Raw genomic sequence first — 15,942 nt, 5'->3', positions numbered from 1 at the left:
TCTCCATGAACACTTCCAGCATCAGGAAATTAATGACCTCACAAACAGCCCATTCTCTTTTTAGAAAACTCTTAATTATTAGAAAAATTTCTTATATCGGATTAAAATTTGTCTTCATGTAACTTGAACTCATTGCTTCTTTGAAGATTCACAGAATAAGTTTAATACTTTTTTCACGACATTGCTATTCAAATATTTGAATGCAAACAACTCTCTCCCCATCCTCCCACCAGCACTGTCTTCCCTTCTTCAGAGTAAGGTAGGAAACAAAAAGCATTATCTTGACATTTTGCTTGATTTTTGTTGTTGTTTACTTGATTGAACATGAAAAGAGTTCAAAACACTAATGGGGCCAAAAGGCAAAATATGAAAAGATGCAGAGAAATGAACAAAATGGTCAAAAAATAATAAGGTGTGATTAAACTTGGTAACACTGGATGAAGGCAACTCTAAGATACAATGTAGGTAAGTTAATGGAAGGGAGTCAGTCACCTGGAAGATATTAGAATGTTGAAAGATTCTCAGGAGTGATTAAGAGTTCAAGGTTTGCACAACCCTATAGCAGAAGGAAGCAGAAGGGCTATTTTAAGTAGTAGATAAAGGGGTAAATCCTGACTCTGCTGCTTTGTAACTATGAAACCTAAAACACATCATTTCATTTCTCTGAAGTTGCTTCAAGTATAAATGAAGACTGAAACTACATGACTCCAAGGTGACTTCCAATTCTACATCTTTGAACCTAAAATTTTTTTCTTCACAAACCTAAGTAGATGGTGCCTGGAAACCTGACTTTATTATTAATCAGTTCATTCAGAATGAGGCATGTTTGTCTACAAAATATGATTGTTTTATATAACTTGTGACACTAAGTATAAAATAACAAGACAAAAAAAAATAGTTTGGATTCGAAGGAGGGTTCAATTTTGGAATGCCACTTTGAAGGAGAAAACTTCCTTCAGCCATAGGAGACAAGCCACAAAAAGACTAGTTTGATCATTTTGTGATGTAATCACATCTCACATTTACTGAGTGTTTACTGTGTGATAAGGGAGGATATAAAAGCAATTAATGTAAAACAGTTTCCTGCCCTCCAGGAGCTTACAATATATTTGGGTAAATCAAACAGTAAAGAAACAGTAAAGTAAAGTGAATTGAAGGAAGTTTGTTTTTATAGCATAGCATGTAATAGTTCAAGTGATGATAACAAGTGACAATGAGATTAGAAAAAGAAGGGTCTGATTTGGATACACTTGTATCCAAATGTATCTTGTATCCAAGGCCTTGTAGAACAGATGGAATTTGAGCTAGAACTTAAGTGGAAGGAGCCTAGCGTTCCAAACAGAGGGAATGATAAAATGAGGTTTGGCTTGGAGGTAAGAATATGTATATTAATGGGATGGTGAAAAGATTGGTAAGATTGGAGTAGAGGGTTTAACCTAGAGAGTACTGGGATAAAAAGTTGAATACACAGATTGGGGATTGATTATAGAGAATCTAAAATGCCAAGATTAGAAATTTGAATTTTGCCCATGAGATTATTGGGGAGAATTGAAGATTTTGTAGAGATGAGTAACACAATAAAATCAGTGTTTGAGGAAGAACATTCTGAGGTAGCATCTGAGATGCATTTGACAGGAGTGATTAGAGTTAAGGAGATATTAGGATGCCAGAAAGAAATAGATACAAGATACTTTTTAGAATAAATGAAGAGGTTTTGGTGATTGATTCTATTTTGAGAATGATATAATTGCTATCTATATAGTGCTTTAAAATTTACAAAGTATCTTAATCTGTTATTTCATCTAGTTCTCACAACAGAAGTAGGTGTTACCATTATCTCCATTTTGCAAATAAGAGAACTATGGTTAAGAAGGGTTAAATCACTTTCTCTGGCTTACACAACTAGTTTGTGTTTGAAGTAGAACTGAAATCAGTTCTTCCTAAATCCAAATCCAGCACTACTACTACTGTCTATGAAGGGAAAAATTAAACAAAAGTACTCAAAGTTTTTAAATCCAGATGTAAAAAAAAAAAAATCATGATTTTACTGACAGAAGTCAGAGACTTTGACTGTGAGTTTAGCTTTTAGGGGAGGTGAGTTAAAAAAAAAAATTAGCACTAGAAAAATGATAGTCAACTGGAGAGGATATATAACTAAAATGATGTCTAAATTTATAGAGTCGTAGGAATGAGTGGAACTTTGGGAATCTATTTAGTCTATTTCTCTAATTCCAGGTGGGATACCTATATCATAGGATCTAGAAGAGAGCTCAGAGGCTATCTCATTCAACTCTGTCACTTTGTAGAGGAGGAAATTAAAAGCCAGCAATATCAAATGATGTACTCAAGGTGATAGAATTGTTAAATATAAGGGGCAGTATTTGATTCCAAGGCCTTTAAAAGAAGTCAATGATTTTTCTCTCAGTATCAGTCCGATTCAATCTGAGTCAGAGTGTCATCTATCCTAGTTTAATAACTTCTGAGAGGAGATTCCACAAAGGAAAACAGTTCCCCTTTATTCCTCATTCCAGTGATTTAAAAACTTCACTCCTGGGAAATTCTTCCATTATAGATTTAGCAAGTATTCTCCATGCTCATAATCCCAGAATCAGGCTATATTTTCCCCTCAGTGTTCTAAGGATATTCTTGATGGATTGGAGAATTTTTAATATTATTATCTCAAACCCCATCCTGATTGATGGTGAAGAAAAATCATAGTTCTCCTATTGTTAGCAGCCAGCAACTTATATTCAAATTCCAATGAATATAAATTAAGTTTTACAAAGAGATCTTTTTTTTTTCAAAGATATAGCAAGAACATTTCTCTCTTACATCATAGGAGCTTATTCTCTCCTCTACCACTTCACTGTCTGGGGAGATGGTCTTAGACTTAATACAATTTCTACATAGCACTAGTTCTGACATGTTCAGGTCCAAATGTGGAACTGCTGCCAGAAAAGCCTTCATTTCAGTTATACTACCCTGGTTTCCAAAGGTCAGTCCTATATCCTCTGGGTGCAAAACTTGTCATAAAGGGAATGACAAAAATGATCAACATAGTGCACTGCTATAAGAGGGTCAAGAAGGATAATGCCAGAGAAGAAGCCCCTGATTTGGCAAGAGGTCATGAATGATCATGGAGAAAGTTTTAGTGAGGTTTTGGGTTTGGAAGCCATGAAGTTTGAGGATTGAGTCTGTAGTATGAAATTAGAAGTTACAACCCCTCAGTACTCTTCCTAGAATTTTTTCATGTAAAGAAATAAGAGTTCTAGAATGAAAACTTGAAGGATAAGAGGTCAGGGAAAGTATGGGTATTTTTTTTTCTGGGATTTCTTTTAGGCAACTGGAGAATAGATCGTGTTTGTAGAAAGAGGTGGTGTTAGGAGAGTGGGAGAATGTGACAATGAGATAGAGAAAAAAAGCTTAGTAATATCCTTGTTGCTTATTTCGCTGGGTTTTTGCTATGAGGATCAAAGTGATGTTTCTGAAAGCACTTTCAAAGTGGTAAATTATTGTGTTGTCACATACTGGTTAAAATCAGTTTTTAACACTTAAAAGAGATATTATAGAATAGACGCTTTAAGAATACAATTCTAAAATAAAGTTTTAATGATGGCTCTGTGATCAATATGTATTTTATCTTAACATGATTTTGAGGAGTGCCTCTCAAATTATCAGAAAGATTAAGAATGATCTAATTTCTATTATATATTTACTTAGAGATTCATATCATGGAAATATTGATTGCTTTTTCAGGAGAATAATAATTCCAACAGTAAATCATTACATGTATTTCTTCTTAGTCAAAAGAGTTGTTAAGAGATGACAAACAGCTATCCCTGTTTTCCATGTGGGGAGATGAGCTAAATTATTTGACTCCACCTGAAGTCAAAGTGCTAAGTTGCTGAAACTTCTCTAGGAAGCTGACAATCAGGTTTAACAAGGCTGCAGTAGTTCCCCACACCCTTCTCTGCAAGACAGAACATTTCTTTGGCTCACTGAAACTGCTCTCCCTCTCTATTAGGACTTTCTCCCCTGAAATTAGAAAAGTTACTGTCTCGTGTCAGTGTGGACTAAATGCTTCTTTCTGGGATAAATTCTGGGATAAATGTTAGTTCCTGACAGAGATCTATTACTGGAGATGACTATCAATTTAAACAATGCAAAAAATTTCCTTTCCATTTATCTCTTCATACTCAGAGACTAAAATGAAAGTCAACAGCCAAAACAGAGAGAAATTTTCAGACATGGCACTAATCACACACATATCATATGCATCTATACATATGTGTATATGTACATAGAAGGTATGTTATATGTACACACATGTGTATATATAAGTGTATATGTATACATGCATATTTGTTAACATGTTGTCTTCCCCATTAGAAAGTGAGCTCACTCTTTGTGTTTTTGTCTTTCTTTGTATCTCAGGTACTTATCATATTGCCTTAACCTAGTAAACAATAAATGCTTGTTAATTGATAACTCTACTTTTTTGTTTGTTTATGATAAAAGATGTGGGAAAAATATGTGAAAGAGAAAGACAAAACAGAGACAGAGAAATACAGACAGAGAGGTCATTGAAAAATCTTCAAAAATGCCCAAAAAAGATAGGAGCACAGACAAGTAGGACAGTGTTTTGAAAGTAACAAGTAGAATCTACCATATCTCTTATGCAAATGGAGATTCATAGTTCCATGGATCTTTTTCATTCTTTTCATATTCTTCTTTCTACTTAAAAATGCTCATTTTTTGTGTTTAAGTTCCAAATAAAAAATTAACTTAAAAAAATGAAAAGTAGTACATATTTTTATACTGAAATAATCTTTTAGATCCTTAGATCCTGACTTTATTGGGCTCACTGACTTTATAATATGTTATTTGTTCATTTGCATTCTATCTTACATGGAACATCTCTCTGTAAGTCATTGGGATGTTTCCTTTGGGGACAATGGGATTCAAGCTCACAAAAGAATTCCTGACCCCATTGGCTCCATTCTCCATGAGTCTCATAACTGAAGTGGTCCTGGGAAAGCTGAAAGTTTTAGGAGTGCAAGCTAAAAGGTGAAAACATATGCAGAGAGGGTGTGGGTTGCTGTCAGTTGACTACTCCTCTTCCCACACTGGGCGCCTATGCATTTCTGAATCTGGTTCAGTAATTGTTTTAAAGGCCCTAATCAGGATGATTGTGGGCTGCCTCACCATTGCCTCAGCCCCTCCCTTTCTCAGGCACTTTACTCTACTGCACTGTGCATACCTATTTCTCATAGGACACCACCAATGAATCATTGCCCAACTGGGTGGAGATTTTTTGCTTTCTTGCTTTAGGCCCAGGACCTCATTATTAGAGCTGTTGTGTTTTGGTGATGAAGTTCAGAATAAAAAAGAATAAAAGGAAGTGAAACCAGTACAATTGAGGCAATTTACCTTTTTACATTGAAATAAATCTTTTAGGGTTATGTGAATTTTTTTTTTTTAAGTGTATATTCTTTGTGGAAGGAAGCACAGTATTTTCATCTTTTTTTGTTTGTTTTTTCTTTCTCATGGCTTTCCCCCCTTTTGGTCTGGTATTTCTTGCACAACATGACAAATATAGAAATATGCTTAAAGGAATATTTAACCTATATCAGATTGCTTGCTGTCTTGGGGAGGGGAGAAGGGAAAAAGGGAGAAAGATTTGGAACACAAAGTCTTACAAAATGAATGTTGTAAAACTATCTTTACATGTATTTGGAAAAATAAAATAGTGCTGTAAATAAGGAGTACACTCTTTGAACAATTATTTCCAACATTCACTTTTAAAACTTTGAGTTCCACGTTCTTTTCCTTCCTCTCTTCTCATTACCATTGAGAATTCAAATAATTCAATATAGGTTATACATGTATAGTCATGCAAAACAACTTTAATGGATTTTTTAGGGAAAAACCTCTCTTAGTTCTTAGTGGCTCTTAGTTCAAAGTACTTTGTAATTTGTATTATTATTTGACATCTATTTACATGCCAAATTCATAGCCCTTCATTCTAGAAAAAAAATAAAAACAGAAAACCAACTATCTACTATCATCACCACCACCACAACCAATTAGTGTGACCTCTTATTTCCAAACCTAACATTAAAGGTATTTTTCATAGGATGTAGGGAAAAGAAGAATGGAAGCTGTAGATAGCTATTCATCAATTCTTTCTACAGGGGATGCCCTGCTAGTATCTGCTCAGTATAAGGCAGCATAATAAGTGGAAAGAGCATTTAATTTAATTAGGGTCAGAATATAGCGAGCAGCTGGCCTCTTACTACCCAGCAGTGTAACTTTGAACAAGTAAATCATGTAACTCTCTAAGCCTCAGTATCTCCATCTGTAAAATGGAGAACAATAATACTTCCAGAAATATTTACAAGATTTTTTCTGAGGATCAAATGGGATGATGTATACAAAGTGCTTTGTACTAATAAAGTTTTATATGCATGTGAGCTATTCTTAACCTATAGATATATTTATCCTTTTGTGTTCTGTTTTAGCTGCTAAGATCACTAAAAGCAGGGACTATGATTTCTCTGTACCCATCCTTCCCATTACCAGCACTCCCTTCCATTGTTCTCTATCATGGTAAGTATATGTGCAATTTGTTTTCCCCAATAAATAATCATTGGTGTTGATAAAAGTAATATTGGTCGATGGATATCCTGATTTCCTCCAAATGGTAAAGCTCCTGGCTAATTGGACTATCCTATGGCAAGAACATAAACCAGTGTGCTGGCCCTTCAATATGTCAAATCAATGAATTTATATCAGTGCTAATGAAGTTCTGCCTTTATGTCATGCAGTCTTATATTCATCTCTCTTAAAGAACTGAATGTTTAGTTCTTCCATATAATTTCAGATTAAAATGAAATAAGCTACAGGAACAGAAGAAGAACCACATGCAGTGAAGAAGAAAATATGTGACTTGCTTTGTTCATAAGCATGACTATAAAATAATGAGAGTGAATTTAGAATGTGGCTTAAAGATATTTGGTCTCATCACTTTATAGTTGCTTAATCTATATATTTCTACATAGCTCAACATGCACTTATTAAATGTTTCCTATGGACCAGGCATAGTGCCAGGAAGTGGGGATACAAAGGCAAAAAATAGAAGTCTTTGCTTGGGATGTAGATTTAATGGAAATTGGAGCAGTAATGTGAAATGGAAGCAAAGACCAGTAAAGCTAGTTAGTAGAAGGCTTTAAATATTTGAGGAGTTTGTACTTTATCTTGGAGGTAATAGGAGGTCATTAAAGGCTTTTGAGTTGAAAAGTAGTGGTCACATCTATATCTTAGAAAGACTAACATTGGAAGAGAATGGAAGCCGGGAGATCAACTGGGAGGCTATTATAATAGTTCATGCTAGAAAGCATGTAGAGTAAGTGGTAGCTATATGTTTTATTTTCCATTAAAATATGACTGCAGCAAATTATTTCATTGTGTTTGGTTTATGATCTTTATGACTTTCTTATTATAGGCATCTTATTTTTTTAGCATTTGTAAATGTATTTTTGACTCTGGGGAATGTAAAAGAATTGATTTTGTTCACTAGAAATATATGTGTGCATATATATTATATATATATATATTTATACATACACACATACACACATATATATATTTATCACTATTTTCATAATTAGGCCTTCCTCATCTTATTAGTATCTTTGTGCATTGAAAGTTTTACCTGTTTCCCTTATAGAATATGAGCTAGAATTCATATGAAGAAGAATCCTGAGGGAAAAAGTATTAGGGCCTCCTTAAAGTCTTTGATGCTCACTTGGGATTTCTGGCACTAGTTAGACAATTTAAGTTGTAGAACTCCTTGAAAGACCCACATTCATATTAATTGGCTATTATCTAATATACTTTTGAGATCTTGTTTGCTTTCTTTTGCTTTCACCCCTAAAACTAGCCTGGAAGAGTTCCCTATTTCAACAATAATAATTCCATAGATAATCATCTTTCTGAGTCTCCCAAAGACTCATTATAGCCAAGATCATAAATAATTCTCTCCTTCTCCCTTGCTAACCAAACTTGAATACATGTTCTTCATGCTCCTGAATCAATTACTGTACCCAAAGACCCAGAAACATAGATGGGGAAACTGAGTAATTAATAAATAATTAAAAGCATGGATTATCTTTAACATATGTCAGAGATGAAACTTTCTAGTCAAAAATGAAATCTGAAAAGCTATATTGGAGATGCATTACTCCATTCTGGATGCATATTTGGAGGACCAGAGCAGCATTATCCTCACCCCCTTCAAGCAGATGTAAAAATATCCTCAATAAATTTCTTCTGAATACGTAAGTTTTAATATGGACTTTTCCCCCTCTTTCTGGTGTTGACACTGAGTTGCAACACAAACCCTTCTTTGGCAAAATATTTGCTGTCAAATATAGGAATTAAAATGGGTTAGGGGAAAATTGTCTCTCCATTTTAAGCTTCCTTGAAATCACACAAAGAGATCTTAGGCCAAATAGCTGCTAGAGGGGTAATTCTAATTTTCTTTTTGAGTGTAAAGAAGAGGTCAGGTACAAGAAGTATTGTTTACAAAAGAATATAGTAGCTTCTGAAAGGAGGTAGGTTTTTATAATAATAAGAAGATGAGATAAAGAGATCTATGATGAAGGGAAATTTGTCAAAAAGAAAAGCTATTCCAGAGGAATGATTCCTAGTTTTTAAGATGCCAATATTTAAAGAAGCTCCATGCCTACCATACTTATTTCTTCAGAAAGAAAAGAAACTACTGCTAGTTAGCCACCTTTTAAAATATTGGCATTTAACAAATGGGATTTTACCATGTCTCAGTTTAGTTTCATCATACCTGACCAAATAAAGTTTTTAGTAGAAAATAGTCTTATCTATTCACTCTTGGGTTGATTGAATGTATTTCTACTTTACCTTTCTGTCCTAGGCTTGGTCTTGCCACGAGAGTGAAGGATAATCAATGAATAGCCCCTATACTTAACTGGTATGCTTCTGATGTCAAGAAAAAGCACACCTCACAGATTAATTGAAGGATATGGACAAGAGTCACAAAGTAGCCATAGGAAATTTATATTGTTTGATGGAACAGTTACACTGATAAGATCATAGATCCTTTTAAGTATTTGAGAAAAATCAAATACAAATTCTGAACTGTTACACTCTGGACTAAGTTTTTTAGTATGAGATTAAATACATTGTCTTTACCTAGGTATTTAGCAATATTTTAATATGTTAAGTATCTCTATAAAGAAATTTGAAACATATTTAACATGTATTGGTCAACCTGCCATCTGGGGGAAAGGGTAGGGGGAAGGAGGGGAAAAGTTGGAGCAAAAGGTCTTGCAATTGTCAATGCTGAAAAATTACCCATGCATATATCTTGTAAATAAAAAGCTATTAAAAAAAAGAAATTTGAGTGGGATCCAAGTAATAAACTTTGTTGTCCAAAGATCAATTTGACACTAAGGTGTCAGAGAAACTGAGGCAGCAGAGAGATTAGAGAGTTTTTAATATTTTATTAATTGGAGAGTATAATTGACTGGACAGGACTCTTGTCTCAAATTATCCAGTCAGACAGAGATAAAGATATACTGGGACCAAGGAATCCATGTTGGTCCCAGGGCTGGAGGAGACTATCATCCCAAAGAATCCAACATCCAGCTGCCAGCCACCAGCCTCCAGCTGCCAGCCTCCAGCAATGAATGGAGGAACCCCAACTTCTTAAATACCTTTTCTCTAAACAAAGGAAGGGGTAAGAAGCATGGGAAAATTTCTGTCAGGATGGGGGAGGCCATAAATCCTAAAAACCTAGAGACAGGATGTCTGAATACACAGAAATAAAGATGTCAGTGAGGTATCTTGGAATATTTTAGAGGGATATTCTAAATTCTTGAGGACAGAAAAGAGTCAGGAGGTCTACTCTCTTGTTTATCTAATTTATAACCTTAGAGCAAACGGTCCTCAATCTTAATGGACCAGAGGGGTTTTTTTTTTTACAATTTAGGGGATTGAGACAGAACAGTTAAGGAAACTGAGACAAGGGAAACCCGTACAGGGAAACTGAATCAGAATAGTTAAAGACAACTGTGGCATAACAAGGTCAGCTGGTCATCACTAGTAGGTTGGGTCCTGTAAGTTCATCAAGGTTCCCTTAAATATGGAATATTACTTTGATAAATCACCCTGTTTTTGCAAAGAATTAGTTGATTTGGTTCTTGGGTTGCATTTATCATCTAAATTGATCATACCACCCTTGTCATGGGGATCATAAATTTTGAAGCTGAAAGGAGTTTGCTGACAATATAAAGTAGGTTATTAAAAATAATTTGAGATTATTGGGTATTTAAATTTGATAGAACTTTGCTAATAGAGGCAAAGCATAGGTCAGAAATTATAGCTTCGGGACCATATGAACTAGGTAGTTTCATTCTGTTTTACATCCACAAACTTTATACTTAAGTCCAATCAATCATCTCACAAACTTGGACTATTGGCTGAAAAGTGATGAGGGAAATTACTACAGTTAAACAGTACCACAGTAAAACATGTTTGCTCTGTCCATAATAGGTGACTAGCATCCTTTTCAAATGTGAAGGATAGAACATCATAATACTAGCTATATTAGCTTGTAACAAGAGTGATCAGAAGCACTCCTGCCCAGGTTGATGAGTTGCCCAAATTCACTGGATGAAATGATAAGGTATGTATCTTTGAGTGGGCATACACATTTGGCCCCTTGCTGAAGGACATATAGTTTTACTAGGAGGGCACAGTGAGAGCCTCACTGATTTGATGAGTCCTCCAAATCTACTTGATAAAGCAACAGTGAGTGGATTGTTGTTATAATGAAGAACCTCCCCATGGCACTGGACTTGGTCCCTTAATTTGGGGTATGTTTCTTATCTTGAGCTTTGACTATTCCCAATGACTGGTACAGTCTGCCAATATTTCAACAAATAAGCAAAAACAGTTCAGCAACATCTAGCATATTATCTCTGTGATTCAAAGTTGACTGATGTCCATGAACATAGGCTCTGATTGGATAAAAATGACCCACTCTGAGAGATCCAAGAAGCAACAATTATGTCCATTGTGGCTCAGTTTCTATGGTAGAAGAAATGAATAGTTGTTTTAAAACAGATATCCAAATTATACACTGTCTTCTCTAGAAAAACCTGTTATCCACATTTAAGGGAAATAATAGACATGAACTATATATAAGTATTTTTAAAAAAAATTTCTCTGGAAGTACCTGAAGATATTGAGAAACTTACCCCCACCCCTTTTAAATATGAGTTTCTCTCAGATCAAATCTGGATCTATAAATCTAATCTCCTTTGGGGAATCTCTGGGCCTCCACAGACACTCATCGGAAATATGACCTTGAAAACAAAAGCAAGAATTGCTCCTAGACAAATGATCTAAAGATGAATGGAGCCATTTCTTTTGGGCTCACTAATAGGTTGTAGAAGAACTTCTCTGACAAGAACTCCTCTTCCTTATTCTCAATCAGCCAATCAGCAGAAAATAGCTCTAGTCACTAAGAACAATCAGAAAAGCTTAAGGTAATCTCCAGAAAGGCACATGTTCCACAGTAAAGGACAAAGTCCAGCTCTGTGGGAAGTACCTGTAGGACATCAAATGTATTTGAAGTTCATCAAATTGCTTAGGGATTCTTCAGATCACTTTATTATAGATTCCAATAGAAGACACATACCTTCCCCAAATGTGTGTGTGTTTTTATAAAATCTGAAGGCAGTCTTTGCAAGAGAATGATAGTTGAAAAGGATAAAGAAAAGACAGTAGAAATGATAAAAAAAAATTAATTGACATTTTTATTTGGATGAAAGGAAATATATTTTAAAGTCACTTTTTACAGTAAATATTTTAATTCTGTACAATAACTCAAACAGTAAGGACACACCAGTCAAAATATCCTTCTTGTTACTGAGATCTATGTGACATTCAAGTTGTCTCTTCTAGGTCTTTGCACAGGCTGTGCCTGTACCTGGAATGTCTTCTCTCCTTACCTCCTTCTTTTAGTAACTTTATTTCCCTTTAAGGTTTGCTTTAAGGTTTGCTTCTACATTAAGAAGCCATCAGTTATTAGTGTCATTCTCTCCCCATCATATTGTATTTGTTTTGTCATTAGATTTTATTGTGCTTTCATATAATATTCTTCTTTGAATAATCCTTCTCCCTCAACCCAATGAGCCTGCCCTTGTAACTAAGATGATTGACTAAATAAATAAAATAATTCAATTAAGTCAACCAACACAGAGACCATATCTGACACTAAATGCTTTTTATTATCTAGTCTACTTATCTGTGAACATGTTAACTCTTTCTCCAGCAGAATGTAAGCTGCTTAAGCATAGTAACTATGCTTTTATACTTGTATCCAACACTGAGGCATAGAAGATACTTACTTATTGCTTATTGATGATTAATGATGGATATTATTTTTCTGGACCTATGATTTCATTTGTGTTGGGAACTCACCAATACAGCTGGGCACTGTGTCAATAATTTAAAATTTTAGAGGATAACCTAAGTATCTAAGAATATAAAGGAATTGACCACAGTTACATATATTTTGAAGTCAACAGTAGCTGTTAGATGCAGAATTTGAATTTAGATCTTCTTGAAACCAATGCCAGCCTTCAGTCCATTATTCTATGCAGCCAGTCAATGATGGAGGATATTCTTTGATATTATAGGCTTTTGAATAAAAAAAATTTAAGTGCCACTTATGATCTAGTTTTTTCAAATCTCTAATTGCATTTCATACCTCTCCTATGCAATTATTACATTACAATTTGTAATATAGTTATATGTGTCCCTCCCTGTCTTATCAACCCTACTATTTTTATTTAAATTGTCTGAAGGTATCTTTGTATCTTCCACAGTGCCTCTTGCCCATAGTAAGTACTGAATAATTGTTCTTTGAATTTTATTTTGTACTTTTTATGTATAAACTAAAAAACCCAATGATTGTATTTAACTCAAAACTTCAAGATTTTTATGGCAATTCACCTAAACTATTTAACTTCTACTAGCAGTAACTTAAAAAACAAACTATCACTTTCCTATTCCTAAAGGAAACTTGAGTGAATCAAAGTTTATAAAACCTTTCAGATCAGCTATGGCTTCTCTCTCTCTCTGTCTCTCTGTCTCTGTCTCTGTCTCTGTCTCTCTGTCTCTCTGTCTCTCTGTCTCTCTCTCTCTCTCTCTCTCTCTCTCTCTCTCCTTCTCCCTCTCCCTCTTTCTGTCTTTCTATCTCTGTCTCCCTCTGACTCTCTGTCTCTGTCTCTCAAAGGGGCACTTCTTTTTGATTGCTTTTATCAGAGGTTTTCCATTTCTGAAAAAGAAAATTAATATTATTAAACTCATTGACTTATGTAAAATCCTTTCAATCAGTATTCCTTAACCTTTGTTGGTGTTATAGACCCCTTTGGCAGTCTGGTGAAGTCAATGGATTTCTCAGAACAATGTCTTTAGATGAATAAAGTGAAATTAATAGCATTTTATATATAGCTCCCAAAATATATATATATATTTTTTTAAGTTCATAGATCCCAGGTTAAAAACTCTGGCTTTATAATTAGTTTTAACAGTGATAAAATGAACAGTTCCTATTTGTTGACATATAAAGACTGGATTCTGTAATCTCTAGAGCACTTGAGTTTATTTATAACCATGGTAGAATTAGAAGGTTATGGGGACATCAAATGTATTATTCAATTCCTATTAAGCATATCATCATTCAATTGAATTTAACTCAACTTTTTTTATTATTATTATAGCTTTTTATTTACAAAACATATGCAAGGGTAATTTTTCAACATTGACCCTTGCCAAACCTTCTGTTCCAAATTTTCCCCTCCTTCCCCCATCCCCTCCCCTAGTAGTACCATATATGTTAAATATGTTAAAATATGTTAACTCCATTATATGTATACATATTTATACAGTTATCTTGTTGCACAAGAAAAATTAGATCTAGAAAGAAAGAAAAAAACCTGAGAAGGAAAACAAAAATGCAAGCGAACAATAACAGAAAGAGTGAAAATGCTATGTTGTGGTCCACACTCATTTTCCATAGTCCTCTCTCTGGGTGTAGATGATTGTTTTCATTACTGAACAATTGGAACTGGTCTGAATCATCTCATTGATGAAGAGAGCCATAAACATTTATTTACAATTTTTTTATTTAATAAGAAATTTTTTAAAACATTTTTTTAAAACTTTGAATTCTAGATTTTCTCCTTTCCTTTCCCTCGCCTCTTCTTCTACACCAAGGGATATATGAAGTTATGCAAAATATTTATATAAAATTCATGTTGTGAAAGAAAGCATAGATCTCCCCCTTCCCCAAAAAACTCTCAAGAAAAATAAAGCAAAAAAAGTATATTTCAATCTATATTCAGACAATCAGTTCTTAGCATTTTTCATCATAAATCCTTCAGAGATCTTCTTAGATCATTGTATTGCTGAGAATGGCAAAATCATTCACAGCTGATCATCCCACAAATTTGCTTTTGCTTTGTACACAGTACACTTTGCATAAGCTCATGGAGGAATTTCTAGGTTTTTCTATGAGCATCCTGCTCATCATTTCACACAGAGCAATAATAGTCCATTACAATCACATACCACAACTTATTCAGCCATTCCTCAGTTGATGGGCACCCCCTCAATTTCCAATTTTTTGCTCTGAGAAATGAGCTGCTATAAATATTTCTGAACATGTTTGTAAATAGTTCCTTTTTTTTTTTTTTTTTTAAAGAATCTCTTTCAGAACACATGCTTACTGGTGCTATTGTTAAATCAAAGGGTAGGCATGATTTTATAACCCTTTGGGTATAATTCCAAATTGTTCTATAGAATGGTTGAATCAGTTCACATCACCAACAATGCATTAACGTCTCAATTTCCTTATATTCCCTTCAGCATTTAAAAAAAAATTAAGACACTCAATATAAGCAAAGGCACTAATATATTATTTTTATTTGGAAAAAATGATGAATGTACTCTTTTAAAAAAAAATTTCAAATCCCTTGCCCCATTCTCTGTAATCTTGAAGTTGTGAAAATACTCCCCATCCAGGCAGGATAAGTATTCATTCTAGGACAAAAACAATTTTCTTTGTAAAACAGAGAATATCCTTTACTAAGAAAACACAAAGCTTACGTGGAATTTTGAACAGACAAGGAATACTTATGTTCAAGGTGTGTTGTTTCTATAATAAATCCAGAATGTGTCTTATTGTTTTTTCCTGCTTAGCAAGGTCATTTCTTTGGTCAGTCAGGGAGAGAAAGACTGTACCAATGATTTGCTTTTATCAGTTCTGGGGGAGGTAACCATGAGTGGGTGGAAAAAAATAGCTGACTTTAGTAGAGTGGCTTGTCAACAAATGCTCAGCTTCAAACTGTGAATCACTGACTTTTAAAGCCACATAGCAAGGGTCAGTGTGGCCCAATGTCTAGGAATCAAGATCTGAATTTAAGTCGAAAAGGTACTAATAGCATTTTAAATCTGGATAGTTCTCCCACAGTGTAAATTACAAAACACTTAGTAGTCAATTTGCATTGTTAGAGGAAGTTTCCAAATTTTACTTTTCCTGCCCTGATTAAATGATATACAGACCAAAATAATATTAACACCCTGATACTTTATGCTGAATAACTGACCACACTTGGATCACTGAATCTGAAAACTTTGAAGTGAAGGAATTTTTTCAATTCTGTATTTTAAACCTCTTTGTTTATATATTTACAGGCCCTATGGTTAGAATGCCTGGTTAGAAATCAGGAAGAGCTGAATTCAAATCCAGCCTTAAATACTTACTAGCTGTGTGATCCTGGGCAAATCACTTAGCTCCTGTCTGCCTTAATCCCCTGGAAAAGGAAATGGCAA

Source organism: Antechinus flavipes, chromosome 1, assembly GCF_016432865.1.
Source record: "Antechinus flavipes isolate AdamAnt ecotype Samford, QLD, Australia chromosome 1, AdamAnt_v2, whole genome shotgun sequence".
NCBI classification, from domain to species: Eukaryota; Metazoa; Chordata; class Mammalia; order Dasyuromorphia; family Dasyuridae; genus Antechinus; species Antechinus flavipes.
Note: the sequence above shows the minus strand (reverse complement) of the source record.